The following is a 14,197-nucleotide window of genomic DNA, read 5'->3' on the forward strand; positions in this document are numbered from 1 at the left end:
TGTTAATTATCTTAAAGATGTTTGTTTTAATATCTAAGAGTAAATATCATGTTCTGTGTCAAGACTAAAAACAAGAGAGGAAGCAGGAGGTGGCACTAATCCTATGCTTACTGGTAGAGAGACAAATAACTTCTCTTGTTTGATCACTTCTACCTTTCCAGATTCTACTCTTCATATTTACGAGACGTCTGATTTTAGGCCAGCTAACTAGTCTAGCTCACAGCTGCAAACTGCCTTTCACTGTCTGATCAGTTCTGCTATGAAGGAGGCTGAAGTCATCTGCATGCATAATGATGCATCATGAACTGCATGAACGGAGCCATCATTTCTCTTTTGAGGCAGCATCCAGAGCACACAACTGTTCAGTAATCGTTAAACCGACGGTGCATCTTCCGGTAAAATGCAGCTGAGGCAGGTGTTTCTCAACTCAAAATTAGCTAATTTCTACAGTACAGAGTATGTCTGTGCCACAGTAGCGATGAAACTTACGTCTGTCTGCACAATAAAAGACTAAGAATTAAGCTGTGTGCTGCAGCCCACTTTAGCGTGGCCACAGCTGTGTGCCGGTAGCATTATTTCTCCTGATTCCTTTTCCTCCCTGGCCCACTGAACTACTTCACACATACAAATTACCCACATAGGGTACCTCAGGAAACACTCTCACTTTAGCTTAAAGATCTGTGGCCACTGACAATGTGGTTCATTATTTTTTTTTCTCAGCTAAGCAGCGACATCAAGTACTAAGCTACCTCCAGTCTGCTTGTAGTTGTACAAAGCATGTCTATGCATGCGCTGCACACATAGTTAATAGATCAGCGTCTTCTTATTCATGACAGAGTTATCAGATTTCAATCTGTTTCTGTCTTTTTTCCTGATGTTTGATATTCTTTTTACAAAATTGTGTATCACAGCTGGGATAACAACAGTGCACTGAACAGAGATCTACTGCTGCAAGCTGCTGATTTACTGTGTGACAATAGTAAATTAGTGTAGTCGGTCCATTTCAGCAATTCATCGATGGGGGTTCATTTGTACATTTTTATTCTGAAAGCTCCTCTACTCTTACTATGATGCAGCCAACACTGTGCAGACATAATTTAGATTTTTTTCCACATGACGCTTTATCTGTCATATGCTGGAATTAATTGACATGATACCTTAAACTTCATGCTCAAATGCATTCAGTGACTCTTCAGCCTTTCCCTTACAGCAGACTCATGTAGGTGTTTTAACATTGGTTCCACAATATGTGCAGTAAATGAGCATTCCAGCTGAATATGTTTGAGCTTCCTGCCAACTCTGGCTTCCACAACAGCGTCTCTGGCTCACAAGAGCTTCCTCTATTAGTCACAGCCCAAAGTCCATTTGTGTGAATGATGCTGATCAGCAATTAGAAGCAGTGCAGAGGAAGGCGACTATCTCAATGACTGCTGACCTTCTCATATTCACGAACACATACAGACAAACTATAAACAGACGGGCTGCTTTGAGCCAGAGAGGAAAAGCACTACAAGGCAAAGCAGCTTATCAAACAAAGTGGAAAGGAAATGAAATCAGTGATGAAAACAGATGAGGAGGCGCACATTCAAAGCAGGGGACATGAAATGGGAGAGACAGATGGACTGTACACATTAATTATGAAAGCTGAATTTAAAATCCTGAACTGAGGAATTGAGAAATCTCATCTTGAACTCAGCTTAACATAGAAACTCAGATGAATGCGTGTTACTGATCCTGCTGAATGAAACTGTCCACGTTGCTAGTGCTTTAAACATCACCCTGCTCTTTTGTGAAATGAACAAACTCTGGATTTCTAAATGTTAACTTCACATTATTACGTAAAATAAGATTACTATCTACAACGTTGAGCACAATGGCCTTTTCCCCTTTTGTAACAGTGTTTTTAACCTCATCTGACTGTTTGCATTATTATTATTTCAATATTTAAGGCAATCTTTTGTGGATGCTTGCTTTGGCTCATGTTTAATTTCACCTCATTTCTCCTGCCTATCGTTCTATGTGGATATCAGGGTCGAGGTGAAACCTCTGGAAAAATACCATTAAGTTGAAATGTGCCTGTCAGGCAGGGAGTTGTGAGTGGAAGGTGAGTTAGGGAAGTGTGTATCTGCGGGCGATGACTCATACCAAATGACTACATGCTGTTGCTATGTCATGATGGAGAGCAAGAAGGTTTGTGTGTGTGTGTGTGTGTGTGTGTGTGTGTGTGTGTGTGTGTGTGTGTGTGTGTGTGTGTGTGTGTGTGTGTGTGTGTGTGGGTGTGTGTGTGTGTGTGTGTGTGTGTGTGCTCTCCTGACTGCTACATTTTACAGCTACTGATTACAAGTCTTTCTCCAGCGAAACCTAAAACACATAGGCTACATTATAGTGAAGTCCATGATCTCTGATTTTGTATATTGAATAAATATCCATCCATTATCTGTACACCATTTAATCCTCACTAGGGGTTGTGGGGGGGCTGGAGTCTGTCCAGCTGACTTAGACCGAAGGCAGGTGACACCCTGGACAGGTCACCAGTTTATGGCAGGGCTACATACACCACCGTTCAAAAGTTTGGGGTCACCTGGGCAATTTCATGTTTTCCATGAAAACTCACACTTTTGTTCATGTGCTAACATAATTGCACAAAGGTTTTCTAATCATCAATTAGCCTTTCAACACCATTAGCTAACACAATGTAGCATGAGAACACAGGAGTGATGGTTGCTGGAAATGTTCCTCTGTACCCCTATGGAGATATTCTATTAAAAATCAGCCGTTTTCTAGCTACAATAGTCATTTACCACATTAACAATGTCTAGACTGTATTTATGATTAATTTAATGTTATCTTCATTGAAAAAAAACTGCTTTTCTTTCAAAAATAAGGACATTTCTAAGTGACACCAAACTTTTGAACAGTAATGTGGTAGTGTATGGAGACAAACAATCACACTCACATTCACACCCTCCTACAATTTAGAATCACAATTAACCTCAGCATGTTTTTGGACTGTGTGAGGAAGCCAGAGAAAACCCACGCATGCAAACATGTAAACTCCGTGCAGAATCTCAGGCCCAGGCCGGGACATATACCGGGGATCTTTTAATTGCCAGGCACAGTGCAAACCACCAAGCCACTGTGCAGCCCTTGGACAAACATAATGCTGTTTTTAGGGTCCGAGCACCACGAAGTGGTGCGAGGAACCTATTGAAACCCTAGGAATTATTATTATTATTATTATTATTATTATTATTATACTTTTTTCTACGGACGGGGAAAACGCATTTTTGACGCCCTAAACATACACGAAAACGCATGAAAATCGCCACACACATCAGGACTGGCGAAAAATTTGATATTTTAGGGGAATGGCACGCGTGTGTGCCAAAATGGCTCAATAGCGCCCCCTAGAAAATTACGAAAATTCAGCCCCCGGACAACGTTCGACCTAGACTTCTGAAATTCGGCACACATATGTAACTCATCAAGACGCACAAAAAAGCCTCTTGCATCATTACCCATAATGCAACAGGAAGTCGGCCATTTTGAATTATGAGTCATGTTTTGGACAATTTTGTGTCATTTTTGGACATTTTTTAAAATCTATAAACTCAAACAGCGTAACTCCAAGAGAGCTGAAATTTGGCCAGGATGTACTCCAATCACGGGTGATCAAAAGTTATCAAAACGCTCCGCAAAAGTCTGAAGGCGTGGAAATGGCGAGCCACGGAATGCGGCCATTTTGAAATATGATTCATATTTTGGACATTTTGTCATTTTTGGACATTTTAAAAAGCTATTAACTCAAACACCGTAACCACGAGAGAGCTCAAATTTGGTCAGGATGGACACCAGTCATGGTTGATCAAAGGTTATCAAAATACTCTGCAACAGTCTGACGGTGTGGCCATGGTGACCAGCAGAATGCGGCCATTTTGGATGTCTCGCCATGAAACAGGAAGTGCTATCTAACTAGCCTGGACATGCATCAATCTGCCTCAAACTTTACATGTGTGATCAGAGTCCAGCCCTAATCACATCCATAGGTCGATATAGACTCACTGTCATAGCACCACCTGGCGGCCATTTTGAATTTCTCGCCATGAAACAGGAAGTCATGTCTAACTAGCCTGTACATGCTCCAATTTGTCTGAAATTTTACATGTATGATCAGAGTCCGGCCCTAATCACATCTTTGTGGCACTTGGCGGCCATTTTGGATTTCTCGCCATGAAACAGGAAGTGCTGTGTAACCAGCCTGTACATGCTCCAATCTGCCTAAAATTTTACATGTATGATCAGAGTCCGGCCCTAATCACATCTTTGCACCACTTGGCGGCCATTTTGGATTTCTCGCCATGAAACAGGAAGTGCTGTGTAAGTAGCCTGTACATGCTCCAATCTGCCTGAAACTTTACTCTCTCAGTTGCAGCGCCTCCTGGTGGATATGCGTGGGCCAGTCGGGCCGCTCGGATGCGAGGACCCGTCCAACGCTGCTTGCAGCTTTTATTGGTTTAGTGGTTGGAAGTCAATAAAACATTAGCGTCAGTTAAATTGAATGCGTCAGTGGATGGAAGTGGTGGTTGCCTTGTGCTGCTCTTCACTTCACTGCAGCTCCATGGCTCCATCTGCTGGACGGACAGAAGTGCAGCAGCTGATGGCAGCTTCTTTGACCTCACGCTGCTGTCAGACCCCAGATTAGGGTTTATTTCAGATATATATAATAGAAAATAGTAATTAAAAATAAGCTGATGTTGTATTTTTGCAGCAGTGAGTTTTACAGGGTTAAAAGCAACCAGTCAAAGGTTATTACTGAGGATTTTAAACAAAAACATTCAGGCAAACAGTTAACATCATAGGGTGCCTGACATGTTTGTTTTTTTTCCGGGTCGATACAGATTTTTTTTGTAATCAAGGAGATCAGTAACCAAGATTTGGAATCGCTACACATTTGCAGAAAAAATTAAGTTTTTGAACAGCACATAAAGTTAAGTTAAAATTAAAATAATCATGAGTTGCAGCCTTTGCTTATTTATGTTTTACATGCTGAAGTTGTCCTTCAGTGTTTCACTGATCAGATTGTGCTGTGGGCAGGAACAAGATCAGAGGGAGGCAGCTGCAGCAGACCCAAAGTAGTTTCACATTCATTTATCTGATCAGATTTCAGGGGGCTTTTTTTTTTTAAGAAATGGGACCAATAATTGAAAACATGCTAAATATCAGATGGGATCATTGGTGTCACAGGACATCTGCAGACACAGGTCAAAGATTACAAAGAGTTTATTTAACGAATGAAACTAAAACCAACACAGAAAGGATGACTAAACCAAGGTGAAAACAAAAAGGGGAAACCAGACTAATTGTAGGAGAAAGGTTCTGGTTTCAAAGTCTCTGGTCTGGCAGAGAGCGGAAGAATGAAGAACCGGGCCTTCGTGGATTAAGGTGATTGAGAACAGGTGAATCAACCCCCACACCCGTGAGAGAGATGGATGGATGGATGGATGGATGGATGGATAGATAGGTAGGGAGGTAGATGGACCATAGATAGATGGATGGATAGGTAGATTCTGCAGTGGGGAAATTTTCAGTGTGGCAGTAGCAGATAGGAAAAAAAGTAAAAAGAAAAGCAGCACTCAGTGCACAGATATAAATAGATGCTTTCTCCTTAGAGAAGAAATAGAAATGCTTGTAAAAAAAAAAAAAAAAAACCTTGTGAAATTGCACATATTGACTTATTTACATTTTATTGCAGTTACTTCATGGGTGATCTGAACTGCTGTGAGCAGGTTTGATTGAACACAGTCTGACTGCTGCAGGAAGGAAGGACCTCCTTCAAACATTGTGGGTGAAGCAGTCTGTCCCTGAAGGAGCTGCCGGTGATGGTCCTGTTTCCTGCAGGGGGTGGGAGATGTCCTCCATGATAGACAACAGCTTTGTCATCATCCTCCTGTCTACCACCAGCCCAGGACAGAGCTTGCTTTCTTGACCGGTTTCTTTAGTCTCTTCCTGTCTGCAGCCGTGATGCTGCTGCTCCAGCAGACCACTCCATACAGGATGGCTGATACCACCACACAACCATAAAAGGTTCTCAGAATTGCTCCCTGCACCCCGAAGGACCTCAGTTTCCTGAGCAGGTGAAGTCTGTTCTGACCTTTCTTACACCGTGCGTTGGTGTTCTATCTCTAGACATGTTTGAATGTCTTTATCAATAAATGGTCAAACACATGTTGAGTGTCAGCTCAGCTCTTTGTTCCACACATGTATATGTTCCTATGTGATTGGTGTCTTGCAGTCAGAGTGTAAAGAATTGAAGCTGTCAGAGGCTTTCTGTGGTGAAGAGGCTGCAGGACATCAGCTGCTCCAACAGGTGACGCCTTTGTTCTTTGGCTCCAACCAGAACCAGCAATAAATCAGCATGAGCTGCAGCTTATCCACCTCATAGAGCGTATAATAAAGAAACCAAGAGGTTTTAGTTGATAGCTGTCTCTAGTGAATGACCAGCAGTGTGTTGTTCAGGTTGTGAGGAGAAGTAAAAAGCTTACAGCAGCTGGTATTCCCAGGTAGTCTCCCATCCAAATACTAACCAGGCCCAGCCCTGCTTAGCTTTGCAGATCAGATGAGATTGGGTATATTCAGTCTCAGAAACAAACCTACAATGTAAGTTCTGTACCTGACATGATTCAAATCTCCACTCACACCTTTTATTTGTCCTTTGATTGCTCCAGTACTGATTGATGCCATCATTTAAGCCAATTTACAACAACACCTTGTAGGAAATGTGGTGCAGAGGTAAGTTCTGTGCCTCACATGTTGAAGGTCCATGGTTCAAATCCCCACTGACACTTTTTATGTGTCCTTTGGATGCTCCAGTACTAATTGCTAGCATCATTTAAGCAAAGTTAGAGCAGCATCTTATAGGACAGGTGGTGTAGAGGTAAGTTTTTTGCCTGGCATGTTGAAGGTCTCTGGTTGAAATCCACCTTAGTACCTTTATTATCTTCACCTCCGTAATAGTTTTGTGTACCATCATTTATGAAAACTAACAGTTACACCCAGTAGGAAGGATAGCGCAGTGGTAAGTTATCTGCCTCTCATTCGGGAGGTTTTTGGTTCGAATCCAGCCCAGGGCTCTTTTGACACTTTTTAAGATAAGATAAAGATAAGATAAAGTTCTTTATTTCTCCCCACTCCAGGGGAAATTTACATTGTGACAGCAGCTTTATTTACAATATATACATAGTTTGGCTGTATGACAACCTCTTTCAACCATCATTACAACAAAGTCCACGAAGGACCTTGTGTGAAAGATAGCTCACATGTAGGTTGTGTGTCTGTCATGTGGAGGGTCACGGTTCGAATCCCCACTGGGAACCTTGCGGAGGATGATAGCGGAGTGGAAAGGTTGTGGTCTGTGGTGTGGAGTGTCAGTGGATTGGAGTTCAAGGGTGGTTCCAGCAAAAACAAGAAGTTGCCCGAAAAAGGTAAAGAGCGTAAAGAGCGTAAAGAGCGTGAAGAGCGTGAAGAGCGTGAAGAGCGTGAAGAGCGTGAAGAGCGTGAAGAGCGTGAAGAGCGTGAAGAGCGTGAAGAGCGTGAAGAGCGTGAAGAGCGTGAAGAGCGTGAAGAGCGTAAAGAGCGTAAAGAGCGTAAAGAGCGTAAAGAGCGTAAAGAGCGTAAAGAGCGTAAAGAGCGTAAAGAGCGTAAAGAGCGTAAAGAGCGTAAAGAGCGTAAAGAGCGTAAAGAGCGTAAAGAGCGTAAAGATTTTTGGAGAATTTTGCCCAAATGTGAAAAAAAAGCTTGAGCAGACTCGGGGATTGAACCTGCACTCTCCAGGTTCCAAACCACCATCACTACCTCTGGACTACCGGTCCTACATACCCAAATACAGGCTTTTATTCTATTCGTCAAGGCGGTGACATCAACACTGAAAGAAAAAAAAACTATCCACAAAATCAAAAAAAGAACATGATCTACCTACAACTTTTAAAGAACACGCTAAAAAACACAATACTAAAAAGTCACACTCTTCTCCTCATCACTCATTGTTACATTTTAACACAATTTCAAAGCCACACAAATCACATTCTTCATGTCAAATCACTTCTCTTCACTACAAATGGGAGAGAACAGCAAACAAATAAAATACAACTTATGGCTTAAATATCTTCAAAATCTCTTTGCTATTCCTCTACATTCAAATTCCTCAACACCACTCAACAATCACCTGCAGGATCTCTTACTTCTTTCTTAGCTCTGACAAAACATCTTCAAGACTCTGAGAAGACAACTCATTTTCAACACATTTGCTGCTTCGTCTAAGTGTCCACACACATCTCCAGTCATCCACAGGCCTCACCACTGATCAGCTGCACAAACTTACATGTTAAACTTCTCCAAAGATAAAATACAGGCCCTTCTGTCTGATCACAACTTTTACTGGTGGCTCATATTTCAAGTTCATTTCCTTGCAAAGTCTTTATTTTGGATTAAAGTGGGATCTGTGACCAGGCAGATCACTTGTTTATTCTTAGCATTTGGATTTCACTGACATTCCTGTCATGTAGAAAAATAGAAATATCTTTGCATTGATTCAGCTAAACTAACTGCAGACACTGAGAGGCGTAAAGTTCAACAAATGCTGTTTTTATTTACTTCACTGGTGACATCAGTAGATGCTTGCAGTGAAACCACCACTGCAAATATTTATGCATTAAAGTATCGCAACTGAAAACTCTCTACAAACGTCCACTTCTAACACCACAAACATTGTCCAGAGGAAATGATATTAGCTGAACATAAAAACATACACATATGTAACTCATCAAGACACACAAAAATGTAATTGACACCCATGACCAAAATCCAACAGGAAGTCAGCCATTTTGAATTATATGTCATATGTTTTGACGATTTTGGGTCATTTTTAGACATTTTCAAAAGCTATAAACTCAAACAGGGTAACACCGAGAGAGATGAAATTCGGCCAGGATGTACTACACACATGGGTGATCAAAAGTTATCAAAATGCTCCGCAAAAGTCTGAGGGCGTGGCCATGGCGGCCTCCTGAACTTTGATGCTTCGCCATGAAACATCAACTGCTGTGTAACCGCCCTAAACATGCTCCAATCTGCCTCAAACTTTACATGTATGATCAGAGTCCCGCCCTGATGACATTCACATGCTGAAATACAGCCACAGTCATAGCGCCACCTGGTGGATAGAAGGAAAAGCTCTATAACTAGCCTGTACATGGTCCGATCTGCCTGAAATTTTATATGTGGAATCACAGTCTGACCCTGATCACATCCATTGGCCAATATACACTGTCGGTCGCAGCGCCACCTGGTGGATGGACAGGAAGAGCTCTGTAAGTAGCCTGAACATGCTCCAGTCTGCCTGAAATTTTACGGGTGTGATCAGAGTCCAGCCCTCATCGCATCCATAGGCCGACATGCACTTTTGGTCGCAGCGCCACCTGGTGGACATGCGTGGATTCGCCGGCCAGCAAGGATGCGAGGACCCGTCCAACGCTTCTTGCAGCTTTAATTTTTTAATTGTATTTCATCTGTTGATTGTTATTACTTTATCCAAATCAGATATATTTCAATATCAATGGCTGCATAACGTTTACCTGAAAAAAACAAAGTATTGAACATATGTAAACTACGTCTTTTGTTGTTGATTGTTGTGTCTCTATCAAAGTACTTCACCTCTTTTTCTTTACACTGCACTGAAGTAAAGTTCCAGGCTTTTTGTTTAAATGCAGTCTCTTAGATCTAAATCTTCTTCTTCATCTTGTACCTTTTGTGTTTTAGCAAAAGAAAAAGTATCTCAGAGTCAAACAAAACACTGAACCTCCAGAAAGTAGTTGACCGAGGTTTTGAGCCTGTTCTTGGTACGTATCGAAGCACAGAACTCTGCGATTTTGGCTTTGCCCACAGAGTATTTTCATAATTTACATATTTTCGCCAGCCTTTCTCTTTTTTTTGGTTCATCCACTCGTGTTTTTTTCTCCCACTCCTTCTGTACCTCTGTGTTGCTCTGCTGACTTCAGCCCAGGGTAGAGCGAGGTCAGCCAACCACCTCCACACTAATATCAATACAGCAGCACACAAAGCAGAACAAGGTCCAGCACAAGGCTGAGCAACAGCTGTCCAGGCAATAGCTCATTTACACTATTTGGCGGAGCTGCCTCTCTGGAGGAAAAATAAAAAGTTTCATTTTTGTTGTTGCGGATGCATAATTATGAGCAACCCACACCTGTTTAAGTTTTGCAAAGTTAAAGCAATTTTTTTTTATTACATTTAAACGAAATTTGTTACTTAATTTCCGGTCTCAGTAGAGTTATTTGAGAAAAAAAAAACAGAGTTAAAGCAATGACCTTTGACATGTCCCACTGTAGCATCCAAGCTACTGCCGACACTACATAGTGACTATATAGCATGGCAGAAAAATACTTAGTATGTCTCGATACATAATATGTCAAATGCAGTATGACAAAGATCACAGGATGTCCATTTAATAAGAAAGTCTGCAAGCCAGAATGCTTCTCTGGCCATTTTAACCCACAATCCTCTGCACATATGCGCCATGGTGTCTCTTGTGAGTATAAACAGGCTTCAGCTGCCAAAAGCACACAGACGGATGATAGATTACGCATAACAGACTGCAATGGTCAAAACTACAGGCGCAAAATAATTATTATAATTAGTATCTCCCAATTTACAGTATTTGTGTTGCATGAAACAGCACATACTTCATAAGGGCAGCTTAAAGTACTTAAAGTAAAAAAGACAATGTATGAAATTTAGAATGCAGCCTTGATGTTGTGTAATGGCGTCCACCTCAGTCCGTCTTTTGAATTGTGGAAATGGCACGGCGTATTGATTAAGTTAAACACTTCTAACAGCTGTTGTGATATACACTAAAGTTCAAAAGTTTGGGCTCACCCAGACAGTTTCATGTTTTCCATGAAAACTCACACTTTTATTCATGTGCTAACATAATTGCACAAGGGTTTTCTAATCATCAATTAGCCTTTCAACACCATTAGCTAACACAATGTAGCATTAGAACACAGGAGTGATGGTTGCTGGAAATGTTCCTCTGTATCCCTATGGAGATATTCCATTAAAAATCACCTGTTTCCTACTAGAATAATCATTTATCACGTTAACAATATCTAGACTGTATTTCTGATTAATTTAATGTTATCTTCATTGAAAAAAACTGCTTTTTGAATTGAGTTGTTATTTTTATTCTAAATTCCTCTTATTTTGTGTTACGACTGCGGTCGTATGAGCTTGTTTTTCCTGCGCTCTGTGTGTCTTTGTATTTAGCTAATCTAATATGTAAATACGGCTGCGCCGCACCACTGCTCGGATTGGACGTCACGTTGACGCGTCGGCGCCGGATTGGCTCGGTCTACCACGAGGACGGACATAAAAAGCGGAAAGATGACGTCGCTTCCGGGGGTCAGACAGTGAGGGAACCAGATGGGCGAGTCATTCTGCGTGGAGTCCCAACCAGCACACAGCAGCACAGTCCATCCACTCCTTAGTTCTTTGTTTAACAACCCAAGTTTATTTGTAAGAGAAGGGATCGAGCTGCTATCTTTTGTTTCTTTCGTTCCTCTTGTTTTCGGGAAGTTTAGCGTAGTTTTGTTTGTTTTGACTTCAGCTCATCCATACTTTTAGTTTGTTTAATACAACCTTTGTTTATATTCGCTTTTGGAAAATAAATTATTGATTTTGTTAGAAAAATCTGTGCTGTGTGCTGCTTGAGGCCCCAACAGGATGACATTTTCATGTTACATTCACTGACCCCTAGGCTGGGTGTTGTGTATGAACGGAGAAACCGATCACCGAAGCTTGCGCGGAGAAATATTCCCACGGTTGCCGGTGACAGCCGCGAGTGTTATTACTGCCATGAGTCGGGTCATTTAATCACAGTCTGTCCTGCTCTGAAAAAGAAAGGTCAGTCTAAACCTAACAAACCGCCCGCTGGCGTTTGTCTAGTAAAAACTGTGACTTCTCCTGAAGTGCGTTCTGTGCCTTCTGAAAGCAAAATCTCTGACGTTGATGCTCGTTTTCAGCCGTTCGTTACAGAGGGCTTTATTTCTGTGACCGGAGAGGGGAAAGAGTACCGATAAAAATTCTCCGTGATACGGCAGCCTATCATTCGATGATGTTAAGTGATGTCCTGCCACTGTCCAACGAGACTTCGTGTGGTTCTGATGTGTTAGTGTGGGGTATTGGGATGACTGTACTGAGAGCCCCGCTGCATGCACTAGTTAGTCCGTTAAGGAATTTTGTGTGGACCCCCGCTTGTCAAGTTGCTTTTGAGTCAGCCAAAGCTCTGTTATGTAGCGCTCCTGTTCTTGCTGCGCCCGACTTTGCGCGTCCTTTTAAGTTGGAGGTGGATGCTAGTGTGTGGGGCGCAGGCGCTGTTCTCCTGCAGGAAGACGACCAGAAACTCGACCATCCCATCTGCTACTTTTCTAAAAAGTTCAACAAGCATCAGGTACATTATAGCACCATAGAAAAGGAAGCACTGGCCTTGCTGCTCGCCCTGCAGAACTTCCAAGTTTATCTAGGTTCTAGCTCACAAACAGTTCAGGTTTTTACGGACCACAATCCTCTAGTGTTTCTCTCTAGGATGAGAAATTCCAACCAGAGGCTCATGCGTTGGTCTCTTTTGTTGCAGGATTTTAATTTGCAGATTTTACATAAGAAGGGTAGTGAAAATGTATTGGCTGACACTTTGTCTAGGTCCTATTTGAATTAAATACCTTAGGGGGGTATTTAATTCTTGGGGAAGGGGGTGTTACGACTGCGGTCGTATGAGGTTGTTTTTTTCTGCGCTCTGTGTGTCTGTATTTAGCTAATCTAATATGTAAATACGGCTGCGCCGCACCACTGCTCGGATTGGACGTCACGTTGATGAGTCGGCGCCGGATTGGCTCGGTCTAACCACGAGGACGGACATAAAAAGCGGAAAGATGACGTCGCTTCCGGGGTTCAGAGAGCGAGGGAACCAGATGGGCGAGTCATTCTGCGTGGAGTCCCAACCAGCACACAGCAGCACAGTCCATCCACTCCTTAGTTCTTTAACAACCCAAGTTTATTTGTAAGAGAAGGGATCGAGCTGCTATCTTTTGTTTCTTTCGTTCCTCTTGTTTTCGGGAAGTTTAGCGTAGTTTTGTTTGTTTTGACTTCAGCTCATCCATACTTTTAGTTTGTTTAATACAACCTTTGTTTATATTCGCTTTTGGAAAATAAATTATTGATTTCGTTGGAAAAATCTGTGGTGTGTGCTGCTTGAGGCCCCAACAGGATGACATTTTCATGTTACATTCACTGACCCCTAGGCTGGGTGTTGTGTAACATTTGGCATTGGTGATGTCCTTAGTTGTCAGCTGAAACCTCTCTGACAACAAATGTTCTAAACAATTTTGAACATGAGCCAGTGTGTCACACTGGAACTTGTCCTTTACAGTCAAAATAAAAGATGACAGTTTTAAAGACACAAAACCTCATTGCTGCTTTAAACAGTTTACAAGAGCCTATATCTGCATTAATGCAGATCTGGGAATAGTCCTTTTGACAACCCCTTAAAGTGTCTGTGTGCTTCCCTGCAGAGCCGTCTGTTTCCGGTGATAATGTCACCATATTCTCACCTCAAGTCAAATTCACACTTATGCAGTTATTGCTCTCTTGACCTTTATGGCTGTTTAATGGTGCAATGTATGAATTTGCCACTTCATTTATTAACAGCAGGTTCACTTGCTTAAGGAAATGTTTTACTGGTTCTGATCCTGTATCCAGTTAAACATGATTTGTTAACCCCAATTATTATGCATAAGTACTATCGATAATGTACAGATTTTCCTAGATGTATAAATTCAGATATTGCACTGGTTTGTTCAAATGTGGAAAGCAACAATATTGCACAAGGTTATTCTATGTAGAAAGACAATAGTATGACTGATATCAAAACTACTGATACTGATAGAAAAACACTGATATTGTACAGAGTACTTAAATGCAAAAAGTGTTCATAATGTACAGGTTTAGATACACTGATGTTGCACCAGAGTGAAATGTAACAGTTATACAAGCTTTTTGGTGTTGTCTTCTCACACTTTGGTCCAATCAGTAAGTGGAGGTGGTGTAAAAAGTGGAATAAAAATACATTTTC

The sequence above is a fragment of the Amphiprion ocellaris genome, chromosome 4, assembly GCF_022539595.1.
Source record: "Amphiprion ocellaris isolate individual 3 ecotype Okinawa chromosome 4, ASM2253959v1, whole genome shotgun sequence".
NCBI classification, from domain to species: domain Eukaryota; kingdom Metazoa; phylum Chordata; class Actinopteri; family Pomacentridae; genus Amphiprion; species Amphiprion ocellaris.